This window comes from Spermophilus citellus, assembly GCF_964194105.1.
Source record: "Spermophilus citellus genome assembly, chromosome: 18".
Taxonomy (NCBI): Eukaryota; Metazoa; Chordata; class Mammalia; order Rodentia; family Sciuridae; genus Spermophilus; species Spermophilus citellus.
Window position 1 is genome coordinate 56,056,779 of NC_138200.1, and position 20,407 is coordinate 56,077,185.

The following is a 20,407-nucleotide window of genomic DNA, read 5'->3' on the forward strand; positions in this document are numbered from 1 at the left end:
TATCCTCCTTAACATGAGTATGTTTGCAGGTTATTACACCCTGGTATTGTTTACGGAGGTTATCTATTCCTCCCCCCCCCCCCTCTCTCTCTCTCTCCATCCTCCCACCTTTGCCACTATGTCTGTCTCTCCCTCTCTCTCTCTTTTACACACATACACACAAACACACAAAAGATTGTTGCAAAATAAGCAAAGAAAATATAGTTATTGTGTTACTGGGTTCATGTATATAAAATATTCGAGATATAGAGAATATGTGAGAAGAAAGTAACCTCTTACACATCTATTATTCCGATCCTAATTGTATCAAGACAATAGAAAGGTGACTTGTCCTATAACACTCAGCCAGGGAATGGCAGATGCCAACCTAGTGTCCAGGTGTCTAACTCCCAGGCAGGGCTGCTTTGGGCTGCAGTGTCCTATCCTCCCATTTAAGAATCAGGTCTCTCTACAGGTTGGCGAAACCACGATTTAAGCTCAGACGTCATGATGGAAAAAGGAAAACCTAAGGAAAAGATAAGGATCATATACATTTTCAACCATGATACAAATGAATAAAACATAATCTGGCAGGAAGTGAAGAAAATCAAAATGTTGACAGAGAAGTTATACTCTGTGTATGTATAATATGTCAAAATATCCTCTACTGTCATATATATCTAAAAAGAACAAATAAATAAATAAAATCAGTGGGGAAAAAAAAAGATGTTAACAGAATGTCAAACCAAATGATCTACCTAGCCAGGAATTTGAATAGAAGGCAACATTGTCCTTCCTTTAAAAACTGAGTAGAGATGTTCAGAAGTAGCATAGGAAGCAGATGATGCTTGCAAAAAATGATGACACTCTATTTTTCTCTGTTTATTTTCATCTGAAATGTTTAAATTATTCAGTTACATTCAAGCATGCAGTCCTTGAGATCCTAGGCTCTGTAAACTAGTGAACACAGCTGAAACTAGGAAGGAGCCAGCATTTTCTTCTCTTTTCTAGAATCTAGATCTTTAGAGGGTATGGCCTGCCTTACTTCCTGAGAAAAGGTCTACCAGATATTACCTGGGAGGTGTTTTTAAATCTCTACCTTAAATTTTCCTTTTGCTGTGTTCTGTCTCATGTTGGACTAAACTCTAGCTGAAATTTGCATGTTTTTATTAAAATAACTCCCATTGTGCTTGAGAATCCTGATGCCCTGGGCAAGAAATTACTGAACCCTTGGGGTTCATTTCTTGTTTTAGTAGTAAGTCTTATGAATTTTGTTCACAAACACCTAAAGACAATAGGAACATTCTCGGAGGCACTAGACGGTAATCATGATAATACACATTATTATAAACTAGAACAGGACTTCGCATTAGCTCAGCTTATCCTTCAAAGTATCTTTTAAAAGGCCCACACTAAGAATTAAAAGGTTATAGTAAAATCCATGTAAATCAAGAATTGTTTTAGCATGATGAGGAATCTTCTGTAGGTAAAGGAAAGATTCAAAAGATGATGTATCCATGTAAGAAATTGTAACAAATAAGATGGAGGATGGAGATGTAGTGGTCAATAGACAATGAAAGGGTTGCCAAAAAACAAATTGTGATTCCTTCAAGTGTCAAAAAAAAAACTTTCAGTCTCTCTGATCCTACATTTTGCTTCTGAGCAAGAAAAAGTACAAGAACTTATGTGTGGTTGATGGGGTAAACACAGAAACATGCTCTTTGTTTTTGCCCTGAAGAACCATCAGGAAGGGTTCATGGGACTTCGATTTTGATAGTACTCTTAAGAATAGGTGCTCTTCAGCCTCAGCACTAATATTATGCAATGCCAACAAAATGCTTGAAAGGAAGTTAAATACCTAAATAAACAAGACAACTCATGGCCATGGACTGAAAGACTTCATATTGGTAACACACCCTTTCTATAGAGCCATCCTTCTAGAATTTTTAAATGACTGAGGCAAGAATGACTTTGGAAATCTTATCTTCTAATACCATTTGGGACTGGATGATTTTTTTTGTTGGGAGAAAGAAGAGGAGGGAAAGACGACTGTCTTGTGCGTGTTAGGATATTCAGCACCATCCCTCCCTGGCCTCCATGCACCAGATGCCAGCAATACTCCCTCACCAGTTGTGGCAATTAAAGTCTCTCCAGACACTGCCAAATACCCTCTGGGGAGCAAAATAACCTCTGATTGAAAACCACTGGACTATAGAGAATGGTTCTCATTTTAGAAAATAGGCTCTGTTGTCCTGTATTCTGGAGACAGTCTTTATACAATAAAGCCCATGTTTTTGAGCATGCTTTGTGATTCCCAATGTTGCCCATATAAAAGTGCTCAGCATCCAAGATACATATGATTAAGTCTAAAGGGAGGCATATTACAAAAAAAATTTTTTTGAGAAATTGATTATTGATACATAAATAGTTGGACAGGATCAAGTAGACACAAAGCCAGCCACATTTTTGAAAGAGATGTAATGCCAACAAAACATTTTGAGGAAGTTAAATACCTAAAGAAATGGGAAGACAACCTGTGATCATGAAATGAAAGATTTCATATAGGTAAGATTACAACCCTTCTTATATATAGCCACCATCCTAGGTTTTTGTTTTGCTTTGTTTTGTTTTTATGGCTATTTGAGAAAAGAGTGACTTTGGAAATCTCTGCCTCTATAGAAAAGATGTCAAGCCACAATAGAGACACCTTTTTAATGCCTTTTTTGGATGTGGCCAAGGAGGACGATGAGGAAAAGGATCTTTCATAGTTATAAAAAACAATGAAATGGAAAGCTTCCCCACAGAGTAGAACCAGAGCCCAATTTGAAAGCAGTTTCTCCCCCGAAGGGTCCTTGCCATCTCACAGAGGGTTCAGAATTGCTGTGACTCTGACTGTTCCAAGGACTTCCATTCTTTCCTTTTCCAAATGGGAATGCTTATTGTAGTACTCTTAGGAATAGGGACCATTTCCTTCTGTAACCATATATTGGCTTCTTCATTCATAGTGTCTGGATCCAGAAGAATCACATGAGATCCAGGGCCTTGAGTTTGTGATGTGTATCTTCTTTAGAGAAGAAGTGAAAGTATTTTACATACAAAGGAGGGAAACAAATACCAACAAAAGAGCAGACTGTGGTAGATTTTATTACTGTTCTCAAGTATGTGCTACCCATCCCTATGAAAGGGAAAAGAAAGTGTACATATAAATATATATGCACATATGATATGTAATTTTTTGACATAGAACTTGGCCAGTGAAATGTGGGTAAAAGAGATGGTACAATTTCTCAGCAGCTGCTCATGGACCCTTGTTATGGCTTGATTATTGCTGGCTCTCCCACCTCTGTCACTTTGTGCACCTGTAATCTTAGCGAGTACTACCAAATCAATTCAGAGACTTCAGCAGAAGGAATGATGACCTTGATCTTGATTGGGTCTTAGGTGTGAAGGTTTTCTTAAAAAAAATCAAACTTATTATTCAAAACATTTTTTATTTTATATTTTTCTGGTTGGAAATTTAAAATAGTTGTATTTTTCAATCCTCTTTACAAATTGGCAAGTTCTTTCTTGAGCTCTTTTTAATTGTAACTTATTAAATAAAGCTAACAGAAACTATGTAATGTTAGTAACACACTTTTTCTTATTTCCTCACATAAATGCATAGATTTATTAGGAATGGACTCTACCTTTCTGGAAAAAGCCAGACTAAATAATTCAATTTTTAAATCTAAAAACAGAGAAAAAAGAAAAGGCACTTGATAAAAAAATTTTTTAAAAAACTTTCATAATGAAATAGTCAACAAAACTAGGAATAGAAGAAAAATTCTTCAACCTGAAAAAGAATTTATTAAAAAAAATCCCAAAGCTCATATCATACTTAGTAGTGAAAAACTAAATATTTTCCCCTTAAGGTCAGGAGCAAGACAAGAGTCCATTTTTACCATTTCTATTCAACATTGCATTAGAGGCTTAGCCAGGACAATAAGACAAGAAAAAAATTAAAAGCATTCAGATTAATGGGAACATGATCTTATATGTAAACAATTCTAAGCTATCAATTTAAAAAGGAACTATAGCAACAAGTGAACAAATTTGGCAACATTGCAGAATATGAGATCAATATGCAAAAATCTATTGCATCTCAATACGCTAGCAAAGAACAATCCAAAACAAAATTAAAAACAATTCAATTAATAATAGTATTAAAAATAAAATACTCAGAAATAAATTTAACAAGAGGAATGTAAGACTTATACTTGAAAACTCAGAAAACATTCTGAAAAAATGTTAGAGACCTAAGTAAATTGAAAGACATCCCAAGGACATGAATTAGAAGACTTACTGTCAAGAGGCCAATTACATCCTAAACTATTCTACATATTTAACACAAACCCTAACAAAATCTGCTGTTTGTTTTCAGAAATTGATTAGCTAATTCCTAATATGCATAAGAAAATTCAAGGAACCCAGAATAGTCAAATGTTGAAAAACTAAAATTATAGGCCTCTTTCAAAACTGTTACAAAGCCACAGTAATCAAGACTTTATGGTAATGCCATAAGGACAGAGAAGAATAGTTGAAAGGAATAGAAATGAGAGTCTAAGAGTATACCTTTACAGTGTGGTCAAAAGATTTTCAAAGGCTGTCAGGACAGTTCAATTAGTTAAAACTAGTCCAATAAACAAATGCATTTGGGACAATTGGATATTCATATGCAAAAGGTGTATCATATCCATTAACTCAGATTAGCTCAAAGTGGATAGTAGACCTAAATATAAGAATTAAATTATACAACTCTTAGAAAATGTTAAGAGTCCGAGTCCTGGTTAGGCAATAGTTTCTTAAATAGGACACCAAAATATAAGTAACAAAACAAAAATTGATGGATTGGACTTCACCAGAATTAAAACTCTTGTGCTTCAAAGAACACTTTCTAGGAAGTGAAAATACAACTCACAGAATGGGAGAAAACATTTATAAAGCATCCATCTGATTAGGTACTTGCATTCAGAATATATGTAGAACCTTTACAGCTTAACAATAAGAAGACAACCCAATTTTAAAATGGGCAAAGCATTCAAAAAATTCCTCCATTGAGGTATTTGTCCAAATCCCAGATCTGTTCCCAGTTTTGTTGACTATTTTCATTATGAAAGTGTTTTTTTTAATTTTATCAAACAAGCAAATAAAAACATTCTCATGATCATTGGTTTTTAGGGAAATGCAAATAATCAAAACCACATTGAGATAGTACTTCACACCCATTAGAATGGCTAAAATAAAAAAAAATTAAAGTGTTGGTGGTGGGATTTTAAAATGGTTCATCACTTTGGCGAACAGTGTGGCATCTCCTCAACATGTTAAACATGAAGATAATAATGTCCCAGCAATTACATTCCTAGATATAGAGCCAATTGAACTGAAAATATATATCCACAAAAGAACTTACATGAAACCCCATATCAGAATTACTCATAATATTCAAAGGTTAAAATTACTCAAGTGTCATCAACTAATGAATAAACAAAACATGATATGCCCATACAATAGAATATTATTTGGCCATAGAAATACAACATAAACAAACCTTGAAAAGATCATGTTAAGTCAAAGAAGCTAGACACAAAAGCTACACATTGTATGACTAGAGTTACATGAAATGTTTAAAATACGCAAATTCATAGAGATAGAAGTGAAGTAGTGGTTGCTTGGGCTGGGAAAAGGAGGGATTGGAAAATGGCTATTAATGGGTATAATATTTCTTTGAGGGAATGATAAAAAATTTTATAAAATTAGATCATGGTTATAGTTACACAACTGTCAAATGCTAAAAATCATTGACTTACATACTTTAAAAGTTTGAACTGTATGGTATGTAAATGAATTGTCAATAAAGTCGAATAAAAAGTAATAAGGGACAGTAGTATTGGTGATCATTCTTTTTTAGAAACCAACTGATCTGATCATAAAGATAATATATCCCATCCATATGCTCAAAGCATTTACCTGTTACATAATCATTAAGAAAATCTAAAAGTATTAGAGCCCAACAAGGATGTAGGATACTCATCTCCTCTGAAGGTTTAACCAAGCCACAAAGACCTCGTTCTTTTCATCAATTATCACTTGCCTATTTATGGATATCTCCAGTGCTCACTCACAATGATTCCTTCCTAGAGACGTGACTCTGCTTGTATAAGAATTTTGAAAGGTAGTTATGGGTAGGGCATAGGGGAATTGGTATGTGTGCATAAAATTTTTAGTGGAAAATAATTATACTGGTAAGGGTTTTTACCTTCTAGCTTCACCAGTAGGAGGTTTGTGTATATCCTTGATTTAAGGTGAATTAAACCCAAGTTTTCCCTTCAACAATTTCTAGAAATGATTTATCTTAACATTTGGGAGTCACTTTATCTATATACATCACTTTATAGATGTTTATATTTTCTTAACAATCTGCTAGTAGAGTTAATCACTCTCTCATCTGTACTACATCTGTATGTTATATAAGTTCCTATTTCTGCATGTCTGCCATCATTTTGAAATCATTTTGCAATCTGCCCCTGCCATAAGACCACAAAAACAGAGACAGCATTGTATTAATTCTGCATCCCCAAAGCTTCGAACACATTCAGTTCGTGTTCACGGACCTGAACGCCCTCTTCCACATGATTTCTGTTTTTCACGATGTGAAGGCCATCCCTGAAGTTTTCTCTCCTCCAACCTCTGCATGTCCATCCCCTCAAATTATGGTTTGATCTATAAATCAATGCTTACCTTCCCCCATGCATTACATCCACTTCCTTATTTCTAAATTACAACTATCATTTTACTATTGACCCTAATGAGAAACAGCTCGCAAGAGTCATGTTAAGTGTGTTCTCTAATGGGGTTTTAGCCACAGTATGAGAACAGCTTAATCTGTGAACAAGACTTTAAAGGTAAGAAATAAAGATCTTTATCCATTCCTTCTTTTGACTATTCCTGCTTCATCAATATTTCTTAGCCTTTTTAACCTTAAACAACAGTGGATCTGAGAAGCTGTGGTCTTCCCTCTAATGATTAAGCATAGACTACTCATGTCTTTCCAGAGAGAAAAATCTTCCCCTCACCTTTAGAATGAGGACAGCAAAAGCCTGCATGTAGTTCCCGCTTGATGGATATTTATGGTTCAATAGAGGCTAAAGGAATCTGCCCTACCTCTGGTGCTCCTCTCACTCTATCAGCCTCTCAAATCAGACATCATGATAATTGATTGAGATCTAGTGGGCATGCAGGAACATTTTTAATGGCTGATTTATTGGCTGAAAAATCCATCACTAAACAATACAGTGAACATTATAGTCACCGCTTATATACTCTCTTGATGAGGATTTAAAATCTACACAACCATTGTGTTTCTAGAAGTTGACTTGGGGCTCACCAGTTTGATGAGTATTTTCTCCTGGAGATGGTCTCAACTATGCCTGACTAAATATGCAAGTTTTCCAAACCACAAATAGCTAAAATGTTTCATCTTTAAAAGAAAGATACATGATCATTAATTAACAAGTTGGTATCTTCCCAAGAGCATGTCTTAGTGAGAAAAATCTTTCCCATCTATCTTGAGCAAAACCTTTTAAACAGTGCTACCCAAAGTGTAGTCCCTGGATCAGTTCCAGTGAATGAACTTTTTGTTACTGGTTTGTGATGAGATAAATACAAAAATTAAGGATAATCATTTAGACAATTTTGCGACAGTTTGACGCAGTGCTTTCTGTCTATGTAATCTAGTCATTAAAAACACGTCTTATATTTTGTGTTTCTGTTACATTTGATTTATCTGATATTAATTTTATTGTATTTTATAAAAATACTAGTTTATGATGGCTTAGATATATTTTTTAAAAAACTGGACATCATCACAGATAGTTTGAGAAACACTAATCTCAAACGCCATACCTCATCTCGACTTCTTTGTTAGTCTCATTTGTCTTATCTCAGTCTCCAGACCAAAAATTCCATTTTATACTCACTGCCATCTTCTAAACCTAGACTTTTTTCTCCTCTTTCACCTGCAGACAGTAGATGTGTACAAGGCTTGAGGCACTTGTCAGATTCTCATTTAAAACCCCTCACATTGGGGGGTTCATCGTGGTCATGAAGTTAAAGAAGCCCACTTAGCAACTTTCACCATGAATTTATCATAGGGGAGTGAGAAAAGTTCATTCCTGTTGGTTATGATCTTGGCTCCTGGAATTTTCAAGCTATAACTGACTTTGGTGAATGATCTTCTCTTGAGCATCAACACAAAGACCATGTAGGTCCTCCAGACTCTGGCAAAGCTGTTCTTAACCCCCCATGGCCTTCCAGCATTCCCACCACATTATCTCTGCACAATCCAGTGAATGTCAGTTCTCCATGAGGATTATTTCAAGCAAACTGATATATCGTTCATTGTTATATTTCATTTGATCATTGTGCCAAGCAGTACCTATCTACAGCAGAACTATTTAACTTATATGTCTCAACCTATGTCATCATAGTTCTTAAAGAACATGATTTGAAGACACTTATATCTAATGCTGTTTATAGCTCTTTCTTATCCAGATTTATTATATTATGCTTATGACAAGAATATGAGTGATGTAATGGAGGGAACTAGACCAGGATCAAGGATACCAGCTGGGAGATGACTACAGCAAGAAATAATGAAGGGCTAATCAAGGCAATGACAGTTATGGAGAAGGGCTGGGAGTAAGAGGTACTTGGGCATTAGAACCAGAGGATTTGGTGCCTAATTAGATGTTAATATACAATTAATGGTTGATGGTAGTCTCCAAGTTTCTGGCTGGAGATAATAAAGTAGGTGGTATTAAGATAGGAAGACAGCAGGAAGAGCAAGTTTGGATAAATATGGGGAGAAAAAGGTGATGGATTCAACTTGAAAGCTGCATTTACCCTGCCTGGGTCATATAGGTGATTGAGTCAGAGTCAAATTAAGAGAGAGTTTTGAGCTAGAGACTTGGGTTTTTGAAGTCATGAGCATGTGAGTAATTAAAACCATAAGCTTGAGCACAATATTTTCAAGTGGCTTAGAGCCATTTCCATTTATTCAACTTCCACTTGAAATGTAAGATTTTTATACTTAATGATCTCTATTTTCCATGTGATAAAGTAGGACACTCTGGTTTTAACCTAACAATTTGTGTATGGACATTATGGGATTTTTATGAAAAACCAAACCAATCAGAGAGATATGTTTAATTGTTTTCTAAACTTGAAACTCTATTCTTCTAGTTCAGTCCAACTTTCCTGCATCTAGCTCTCCTCATTAACAGTTTGTAAAAGCACATAAATGTATGTATTCGGATTTTATGTGCGTCATCCCATTTGATTCAATTTAATCATCACATGACCCCCTAAGAGGTATCATTAAACCCATTTACAGATGAAAAATAGGCTCAGAGAAATTACACGGATGGGAAGAGGCTAAAGTCACCATCGTTTAGTAGTGTGTATCTCCAGCTATCTGGTCACATGTGCCATTGGACAGCAATATTTTTAGGGCTCCACTCTATGTTGGTCACCCCAAATGATGATACCTCTATCTACCCTCAATTTTTGCAGTTCAAAAATTGGCTTCTTTAGCTATTTCCCCATCACAAACAGCAAACACTAATGGACACAGGGGAGGCAGTTACTTTTCAAATGAATGTCTGACAACTTTTTGCAATAAATCTTACCAAGAATGCATCAAGAGGCCTAAAAATATTCATCCCCTTGGACTCAGTAATCCTGCTTCTACAAAACTATCCTAAGGAAATAAGAGATACTCCAAATTTTTTTCATGAGCGTCCACTAGTACCACTAGTGGACTAGTGGACTAGGAACCCAGTGGTCAATAAAATAGTCTCTATCCTCTAAGAGCTCATGGCCTAGAGCATCAAGAGGATGTGGTACTCACAATCATAAAGAGGTTGGCTGGGTATCCTAGGAACAGGGAAGAGGAACCTCTTACCAGTTTGGGGCAGGGAAAGTTTCCTGGAGGAAATAAGGTACAGGCTAAGTCAGTGGAAGATGTTATCCTTCGAAAGACAGGAGTTAAGGACATTCCAGACAGGAGCAGCAACCTATGCAAAGTCATAAGAAAAGAAATCACATCAGGGTCTTTCAGGAATGAACAGTTTGAAGATGTCATGCACCATGTTCTGGAGAGTGCCTTTTACCCTGTAGGTAAGTTTCCCCCAGGGAGTTCAGAAAAGCTGTAGAAATGTTTAGGGTACATGTTAACAGGAAGGTGGGAGAGTTGGGGTGGGCAGAGCTGGGAACTGGTGCAGGCTCCAAAACCCACCCATGCCACAACCCAAGTTCCCTGAGAAGTCCTACTTATGATATTTAACAGAGGGTTCTACTGCAGAAAGAAAAGTTTGAAAACCCTTCATTGGGAAACTACAGAAGATTTTAATCACAGCAGTAACTTATAATATACATTTCAGGCAGATTATACTGGTGGCTGTTGGGAAGATATTTCACCTGCTATTTATTTATGACTGGAAACAACCTAAATGTCCAATAAGAATGTGATAAAATAATAATAAAGAGCTACCATTTATTGAGTGCTTATAGTGTGCAGTCACAATGCTAAGTACCTACATACCCTACAGCATTTAACCTTGATAGAAACCACATGTGGTGACTATTGTCAATATTGTGCAGATGTGAGGCTTAATGAAGGTAAGTAGCTGGTTTTGCATCACCCAGATGTAAAGGGGTGGGGCTGGAACTCCAGCCCAAGTCTGTCTGACTCTTAAGGGCATGCCATTCCGTTGCCACATGGAAAAATCTGACACAGCCCTTTGAAATCAAATTTTCAAAGACTATTTAAAGATAAGTGGGAAATGTTTATAGAATAATGTCTAATAAAAAATTCCTCAAGTACAAAAAAATATGTGGAATCATTCCCATATTAAACATACTGAAATGTTAGAAATCTTTATCACTGAGTCATAGGATCATAGGTAATTCTCATTTTCTTTCTTACCCTTTTCTTCCAGATTTTCTGGAGTGTGAGCTTGTATTCCTTTAATCATTGGAATCATAACAAAAAGTTTTTTTAAAATTCAAGGTGAGGCTGGGGTTGTGGCTCAGTGGCAGAGTGCTTGCCTCATACATTTGAGGCACTGGATTTGATCCTTAGCACCACATAAAAATAAACAAACAAAATAAAGATTAAAAAAATTCAAGGTGAATTGCTGTCATTCTCAGCCTAGATTCAAAAGGAAGGATCGGTTCTTTGGTGCACCTTGCAAAATAACAGTGTAGATTATTTTGTGTGTGACATACTGGAAGTCAGCCTGTGCTAATTGTTACCATATAATCTTCTTTACAAAAATTTTTTTAGTTGTAGATGAACACACAGTATTTTTATTTTTATGTGGTGCTGAGGATTGAATCCAGTGCCTCACACATGCGAGGCAAGCGCTTTTACCACTGAGCTACAGCCCCAGCCCTAGCCTTAAAATCTTAAAGTAAACTTCTCTGGATGTCAGTTTCTTTGCCTACTAAGTAAAGAAGTTTAAGCTAAATATTCTTGATAATTCCTAAAAACACTAAACTATAGGTTTTTTGTTTTGTTTTTGAAAGTACAAATGAAATCAGGCAGAGGAGCGTAAAAGAGATATATTAAATTTTTCTTGCTTTAGTTACATTTTCTTGGGCATTGAAGGAGGATGGGTTCTTTGATATGAGGTCTCTGCTCTCTAGTAATATGATAATGTGCTCCAGTGCAGTCAGCAGCCAAGCGCTGCTGGGTACTTTCACAAAAAAATTTTCTCATCTCATCTTCACTAAAACCTTTTGAGGTGAACATTATTATCCCCATTTTTGCTATGTAGATCAGGGCATTAAGGAATTCACAAAAGGCTTCTCATGACATGTGCCCAGGTTCAAATTTAAATGTTCCTTTGTGAATTCCTAGAATGTTGTTAGTTCAGACGTGGAAATATTTATTTGCTTATTTGTTTATTTTATCACTTCAACTACCCACATTTTTGGTTTCCAAAAAAGAAAAAAGCAATTTCTCTCCTCAAATATTTTGTATTCTAAGAGAGAAAGAAGGTGCTCACAAAGAAACAATTCTGAAATTAAAATTAAAAACAATATGTAATGGGGACAAACAGAAGCTTTTGGCTATGTCGCTGTATCCTTTAGTGAGAAGCAAGAAAAAAAGACATTAATATAAAATTGCAGATGGGGGCAGGAATAGTCACTTGTCATTAGTATCAGGGTCTTTTTAATGAAAATTAACCCCAGAAATGCTTGACTAAGCAGCAGAAGCCAGGCATCATTTGGACCCTGACAGAACCAGGGCAGTTAAATCTTTCCTACCTGTGTATGAGCTTAAGAGAATAAATCAGTCCAAAGCCATTCACTATGCTAATTGCTCTAATTATTACCACTGGAGACCCTAGATAATAACTGTGGTAGCAAAAGGTAGCCATAGCCTGGAAGCATCCAGTAACCACACAGTTCCCAAAGGAATGCTCACAAAACCTGGACCAGTCCAGTCAGATAATAAAGCATAAAAATATATATTTGACAGGGAGGATGGGTTCTACAGTCCAGGGTATGATCTCCACCTGGGGAGGACCATGTTCCATGGAAATACAACACTGAGAGGAAAAAACTGAGCAAGGGCATCTCAGAGAATCATTATTTGTAGCATACAGACACTTTTGCCCCCAAAGATCACTGCTCTGTGTGTGTGTACAGGCTTGGTAGGAAGGCACGCACATGTGGCCTTCCAGTGAAAGAACATAGTGTGATGATTTGTCCATCTGCAACCCAGCCTGATTTCTTGAAATTCGACCACTCATCTAGCATCTATGGACTACATATAGAGAGTTAAGTCTAAATAAAACCAAGGAGTTCATGAGGGGTTATTGGCTTCTTAGATTTCCTTCAGCCCATCAGTATGAAAGATGTCAAGCTTAAGCTCAGAGACTAAGTGAAAACAAGGGTCTTGAGTACTATGGGCACCAATATGTCATCTGTGTCATTTGGGGTATAGGGAAGGACCATCTTTGATTCTGCCCCAACCTTGCTATCTTGTTTTAGGGAGTTAAATAAGTAAATATTTTGAAGTGTTCTCATTATTTATGGAGAAGTACAGCGGATTCAAAACACTAGACCAGAAGTCAGGGAGCTGCCTCAACTCCACTACTGTGTCTTACCAGTCAATTAATCTATGGGTGCCATTAATTCTCCATTATCTTGATTGTGTAAGTAACCCAAAACACATGAAATAATGTGTCAGCACACTTAAATTTCATTTTAAGTAAAGTGTAACAAAGTTTAGGGAGCTCTAATATGTGCAAAGTACAGATTCTGTGGAGGACATAAAGGTCCAGTTCATATCTTTAAGGAGCGTGGAATCTAGTGAAGTGACAGGCCCATGCATATCCTGCAGCCAACTGAGATGTAGGAGACAATGTGCTAATTGCTGTAAGTGAGTTTATTCAGTCATTCAACAAGTATTGGCAGGCACTGTGCAAACTAAAAGTAAATTACTTCTCTCTGAGATGGGTATGGGGAGCAAGGTCATAGATTTATGGAAATGTGTGCATTGGAACTGGGCTTTGAAGAAGAGGCTAAAATTACCCAGCAGAGATGAATCAAGGCAGGTGTGGCAAAGTAGTGGAAGAGTAAAAGGTTTGGGGAAGGTGCAGGGTGCACTTGGGAAATGATGTAGTCTGTTTAGAAACAGTACAATTCAAAAATGCATATCCCTACAGTGAGAGATATGCCTGGGAAGATCGCCTGGGAATGGATCCAATGTCTCAATACTACAATGGACAATTTATCCACCAGTGGAGTTCATGAGGAGAGATGGGAGGAGAGAAAATTCAGTAGGAGGCTTTTTACAAGAGAAAACCAAACTAGTACAGAAGGACAGAAGACAGATGGATGCAGTAGATAAGAGAGGACATAGAATCCAGAGAACATGGCACCTATTTGAACATGGAGCCAAGGAGAGGGTTACAAAAAATACTTGTTACATGTTGCCATCATCAGCCCAACAAATTTTTGAAATGGATTAATTTGGTTTGCAGTTTCGGAGAGCTCAGTATGGTACCATTGTTCTACTGTCCAGGGCTATGAGCGTTCAGTTCCTTTCCACTGTCAAAGTCTATCATCTGGAAAGGGTGCACAAGGTCTTTCAATGTTATCCTTCCCAGGCATTCACCCTCCAAGAGACCTCTAAGCTTTAAAGTAGAGATAGGAACCTTCAAGAAGGGAATTTCTGGGGCTGGGGTTGTGGCTCAGTGGTAGAGCGCTTGCCTGGCATGTGTCAGGCACTGGGTTCAATCCTCAGCACCACATGAAAATAAATAAACAAAATAAAGGCATCGTGTCCACCTACAACAAAAAGAAAATTTAAAAAGGGAATTTCTAGCACTAGCTAATAATTTTCTCTTGTATATTGTTATTCCTTGAAGAATAAGATTTGAACTTCCAGAAACTAATTCCTATACCCCAGTTTTTCTAGTTCTTGTGACCATTTGGCAGCCCTCCCCTGGCATTTCTTTAGTAGGTCTAATATTTTTAGTCTTGTCTTTTCTGTTCAGAATACTCACCAGACCCAATTTGTTAGCCCTTAGTTATGATTGGAGAGGTTGACCTACCCAATTAGGAAGTATTTTATTCTTGTATTTCATATATTTCAAAATTTGCCTTAGTCTTGCCTTGATTCTTGCTAAAGCTCATATTCAGTATTCTGAATAATTCTTTGCAACATAGTCACTGACTGGTCACAAAGAACATCAACTGTAAATACCTGTGAGGATCATCACAGAACATCCAGATGAGTTTCCACTTAGATATTGGCATCTTCTGAGTAGTTACAGAGTTAATTGCAAGTATAAGGATGGGCCCACATACCTGTTATGAAGAATTTTACCCAGTCTTTTAAAAGCTACATTAAAACAACAACAACAACAAAAAGTTAATCCACTGCCCCATCTCTGAGCTTGCAAAGGTTACTGACACCAATAGACCAACTACTGACCCTCAGCGGTTCCCCAGACAAGGCAGGAAGGCGCCATGGAATAAAACACGTGGTATGGCACACCTCCTTGGCCTTTACCTTTCTCCCCCAGTGCCTTTGAGATGTTCTGGAGGAAAGGAATCAAAACTACCACCATTCCTCGCCCTATTGCCCTCCACTCCCGCTCAGCCCACAGCAGCATGCCCTAGGCACCGTGAGGCTGTGTATCCTCACGAGGAGTCCTGACTCTTATTAATGCCCAAGATTATCCACTCTCCCTTCTATTTGAAAGATCCAAACAATTTTAAATACCACCCAAAAGGGAGCAGCTATCTCTAAAAATGGAATCCTCATTGAAATTTCTACTGTTCCTTGAAGGGTTAACTTAAAATGTCACCTCTAAATAATAATCACTGACATTTACTCAGTGCTTACTTTGAGCCAGGCACTTTGCTAAAGGATTCCAAGAGATTTTTCATCTCATTTCATCCTGAAAAAAAAAAAAAAAGAAAGAAAAGCCTCTCAGGTAAGTACCAGTATTATCCCCATTTTACAGATGTGGAAACTGAGAGGTTTAAATAACTCACCCAAACTGAGACCTGCTAGGTAGGAGAGCCAGCAACCCAACTCTGGGTCCTTGGTGCTGTTATATAATAGTCATTCAATGAAGGACCTGAATGATGGACATTCTCTGTTTCCCATTGCACTGAGCTCTGAGCATGACCTTTAATCAGGTCATGCCTAGGACTTTTCCAGCACCTGTCATCCTAAACTCAACAAGGCCACCATTTATCCCCCCCCCCAAGTGTAATGTTGTGCAATAAATACTTGTGGAAGGAAGAGCTAAAGGCGGCAAGAAAGAGACCAAAAATGCCTTCTAATTTGAAAACTATAATTTACCCAAATATAGTTGTGAATGAAAAGGTGTCATACCGAGGGCTAATATTGGCCTCTGGTTAAAGCACAAGTTTGCAAACACAACTCCACCATTGACTGGCCAAGTGACCCGCCCTGTGTTCAAAGGGCAATCCTTTGAGACTCAGTTTTCGCTAGCTTACAAAGTGGGTTTCTTTTTTGGAGTTATAAAAATTAAGTGAGATAACATACACAGATGAGCCTAGGAAAGTGCCTACTACTCAGTAACTGCTGGCTGGTTGCTGTTGAATAAGAAATACAGCGAAGGGGTTGGCCTGCTTCACATCATAGAGAGGAAAATGTAGCCCTTGCTGCTATGTAACATATTACAGGAGTCCGATAACTGTTTTGAGTGATTAGGCCAAATGTCTGTACATCTGAACATTAAAGTATGACATATGCAAGTATCACCGGAACATCTATTTTATGTCTCAGTGCCAGCTCCACTGAGATGAGGACCTGTTTATATTTATAATGCAAATGCTCTAGGCTGTTCCTGGTCAGAATAGTTCAAGCGCCTGTTCTTTCCCAGCACACCCCCACCCCCTCCCTCCCAAGAGTAAGGATCCTTCCCCACGCTCCCTCCAACGCCCCTCACCGCCTGTCACTTTTCAAAGACAAGCTCCTCCGAATGAAATCTCTGCTTTCTTTGTTTTCCTGGTTTCCATTTTGTATCCTAAAATATTCACTCCAAGTTCCGCTTGACAGACGTCCCTAATCTAATCTCCACGTCTGCTTTCTAATTTTCACAGTCAGGATAAAACAAATAGGTTGGAGTTAATTGCCGGAGCAGCGGGCCGGAGCTCTGAGCTGTGATTTATGAGCTGAGTGCGGGCGCTCTGCAACACATTTTTCTTAATTTATTTTTAATGAGTCTCTCAATTAATTTTCTTGGAAACATCTTAATGATGTTGGAGGCGGGTGTTAATGAGGTCTGCACCAGCTCCAAATTTTGCATATTTTAAAGTGCCTAATGTCATCTTGCACCCTTTCTTTCCATTTTAAGAAGAGATGGGGGGGGGAGATTATTGTTGAATGGAGAATTTGCACTCTTCATGCCTCAGTCTTTGCTTAACCTTTCAGACTTTATGGGCTTCTGGTGTGTCTCAGAACAATCACACGCACTCTGCTCCCCTCCCCCACCCTTGCTATCTCTAGACTCCCTGACCCTGAGGAGCTGCAGCAAGAAATGCAGGGGAAGTCACAATCCCAGGAAATTAAGAGTTCTGGGGAACAGCCACCCTGAGTGACAATGTCTAGAGGGTACTTGCTCAGTGACCTAGCCTTTCCTAAAGTAGACAGCTAATAGGGGAAAATACACATTGGAAGAAGCAACTCACAGGGTGTCTTATTAGCACATGGCCATTTGTTCAAAGCCCCAGATGTCTGAATGTCTCTGCAGAGTTCAGGGCATCAGATCCACAGGGCTGCAGCCCTGTCCACCTTGCATCATGGGAAGGCCCAGAAAGAAGTGCCCCCGTACAGTGACAATCTCAAACCTCCCTGAGACTTTTTTACCAGCAAGTTTTCTTTGGTCTTCATTCTGCATTTGCTAGTTAGACCTTATTTTTCTGATTAAACAATCATTAAATGCTTATGTAGTAAGTTTGGGAAATGCAAAAGAATAGATCAAGTAAGAGAAAACCAAGTTTACTGGCTAAAGACAGGATTAAAATTGTATGCTGTTTTCTTCTGGGCATTTTTCTTTTCCTATTCATGGTTTTTGGCTTCATTTTCTGTATTTGTGATGATAACTGAATATCAATTTTTCTCCCATTTTACATTATAACGTGAGTAACAAACTCCTTTTGAACATTGTTTTTAATGGCTATTTAATATTCTATCTAGTAGATCCGTCATCATTTACTAAATCACTGCTGTGGCTGGGCATCTACTCTAATTCTCAAACTGTTATCACAGATGCTTTGTGATGAATATCTTTGTACAGAAAGTTTTTTTAATTAGGAATTATTTTCTGCGGAATAGTCTGAGGAATTACTGATTTAAAGAATATAATTCTTTTTAATCCTCTTGAGATTTATTTCGAAGTTACTTTTGAAAGGGTGATACCAGTTTCCTTCCAACAGTACAACATGAGAGCGTCGGTTTCTTCGATCTTGTGAAGCAAGGAATATTATAATTATAAAGCACTAAACTGGCAGATTAAATGCATTTCTTTAATTTGTCCACAAATCCCCTCTTTGGGTAGGTAATGTCTCCAGAAACCCTTCATTCACCTTGGAAGGAAGGGGCCACATCATCAGAAGTCTGAAACCAAATGACCCATCCATCATGTAATCTTTTTTTTTTTTTGACAGTGATTTTTTTTTAATTTTTTTTATTGGTTGTTCACAACATTACAAAGCTCTTGACATATCATATTTCATACATTAGATTGAAGTGGGTTATGAACCCCCAATTTTACCCCAAATGCAGATTGCAGAATCACGTCGGTTACACATCCACAATTTTACATAATGCCCTATTAGTAACTGTTGTATTCTGCTACCTTTCCTATCCCCTACTATCCCCCTTCCCCTCCCCTCCCATCTTCTCTCTCTACCCCATCTACTGTAATTCATTTCTCTCCTTGTTTATTTTCCCATTCCCCTCACAACCTCTTATATGTAATTTTGTATAGCAATGAGGGTCTCCATTCATTTCCATGCAATTTCCCTTTTCTCTCCCTTTCCCTCACATCTCATGTCTCTGTTTAATGTTAATCTTTTCTTCCTGCTCTTCCTCCCTGCTCTGTTCATAGTTGCTCTCATTATATCAAAGAAGACATTTGATATTTGTTTTTTAGGGATTGGCTAGCTTCACTAAGCATAATCTGCACTAGTGCCATCCATTTCCCTGCAAATTCTATGATTTTGTCATTTTTTATTGCTGCATAGTACTCCATTGTGTATAGATGCCACATTTTTTATCCATTCATCTATTGAAGGGCATCTGGGTTGGTTCCACAGTCTAGCTATTGTGAATTCTGCTGCTATGAACATCGATGTGGCAGTATCCCTGTAGCATGCTCTTTTAAGGTCTTCAGGGAATAGTCCAAGAAGGCCAATAGCAGGGTCAAATGGTGGTTCCATGCCCAGATTTCCCAGGAATCTCCAAACTGCTTTCCAAATTGGCTGCACCAATTTGCAGTCCCACCAGCAATGTACAAGTGTACACTTTTCCCCACATCCTCGCCAGCACTTGTTGTTGTTTGACTTCATAGTGGCTGCCAATCTTACTGGAGTGAGATGGTATCTTAGGGTGGTTTCGATTTGCATTTCTCTGACTGCTAGAGATGGTGAGCATTTTTTCATGTACTTGTTAATTGATTGTATGTCCTCCTCTGAGAAGTGTCTGTTTAGGTCCTTGGCCCATTTGTTGATTGGGTTATTTGTTATCTTATTGTCTAATTTTTTGAGTTCTTTGTATACTCTGGATATTAGGGCTCTATCTGAAGTGTGAGGAGTAAAAATTTGTTCCCAGGATGTAGGCTCCCTATTTACCTCTCTTATTGTTTCTCTTGCTGAGAAAAAACTTTTTAGTTTAAGTAAGTCCCATTTGTTGATTCTTGTTATTAACTCTTGTGCTATGGGTGTCCTATTAAGGAATTTGGAGCCTGACCCCACAATATGTAGATCGGAGCCAATTTTTTCTTCTATCAGACACAGAGTCTCTGATTTGACATCAAGCTCCTTGATCCATTTTGAGTTAACTTTTGTGCATGGCGAAAGAAAGGGATTCAGTTTCGTTTTGTTGCATATGGATTTCCAGTTTTCCCAACACCATTTGTTGAAGATGCTATCCTTCCTCCATTGCATGCTTTTAGCCCCTTTATCAAATATAAGATACTTGTAACTTTGTGGATTAGTCTCTGTGTCCTCTATTCTATACCATTGGTCCACCCGCCTGTTTTGGTACCAGTACCATGCTGTTTTTCTCACTATTGCTCTGTAATATAGTTTGAAATCTGGTATCGCTATACCGCCTGATTCACACTTCCTGTTTAGAATTGCTTTTGCTATTCTGGGTCTTTTATTTTTCCATATGAATTTCATGATTGCTTTCTCTATTTCTACAAGAAATGCCGTTGGGATTTTGATTGGCATTGCATTAAACCTATAGAGAACTTTTGGTAATATCGCCATTTTGATGATGTTAGTTCTGCCTATCCATGAACAGGGTATATTTTTCCATCTTCTAAGATCTTCTTCTACTTCCCTCTTTAGGGTTCTGTAGTTTTCATTGTATAAATCTTTCACCTCTTTTGTTAGGTTGATTCCCAAGTATTTTATTTTTTTTGAGGATATTGTGAATGGGGTGTTTTTCCTCATTTCCGTTTCAGAAGTTTTGTCGCTGATATACAGAAATGCCTTTGATTTATGCGTGTTGATTTTATATCCTGCCACTTTGCTGAATTCATTTATTAGTTCTAGTAGTTTTTTGTAGACCCTTTTGGGTCTTCTAGGTATAGAATCATGTCATCTG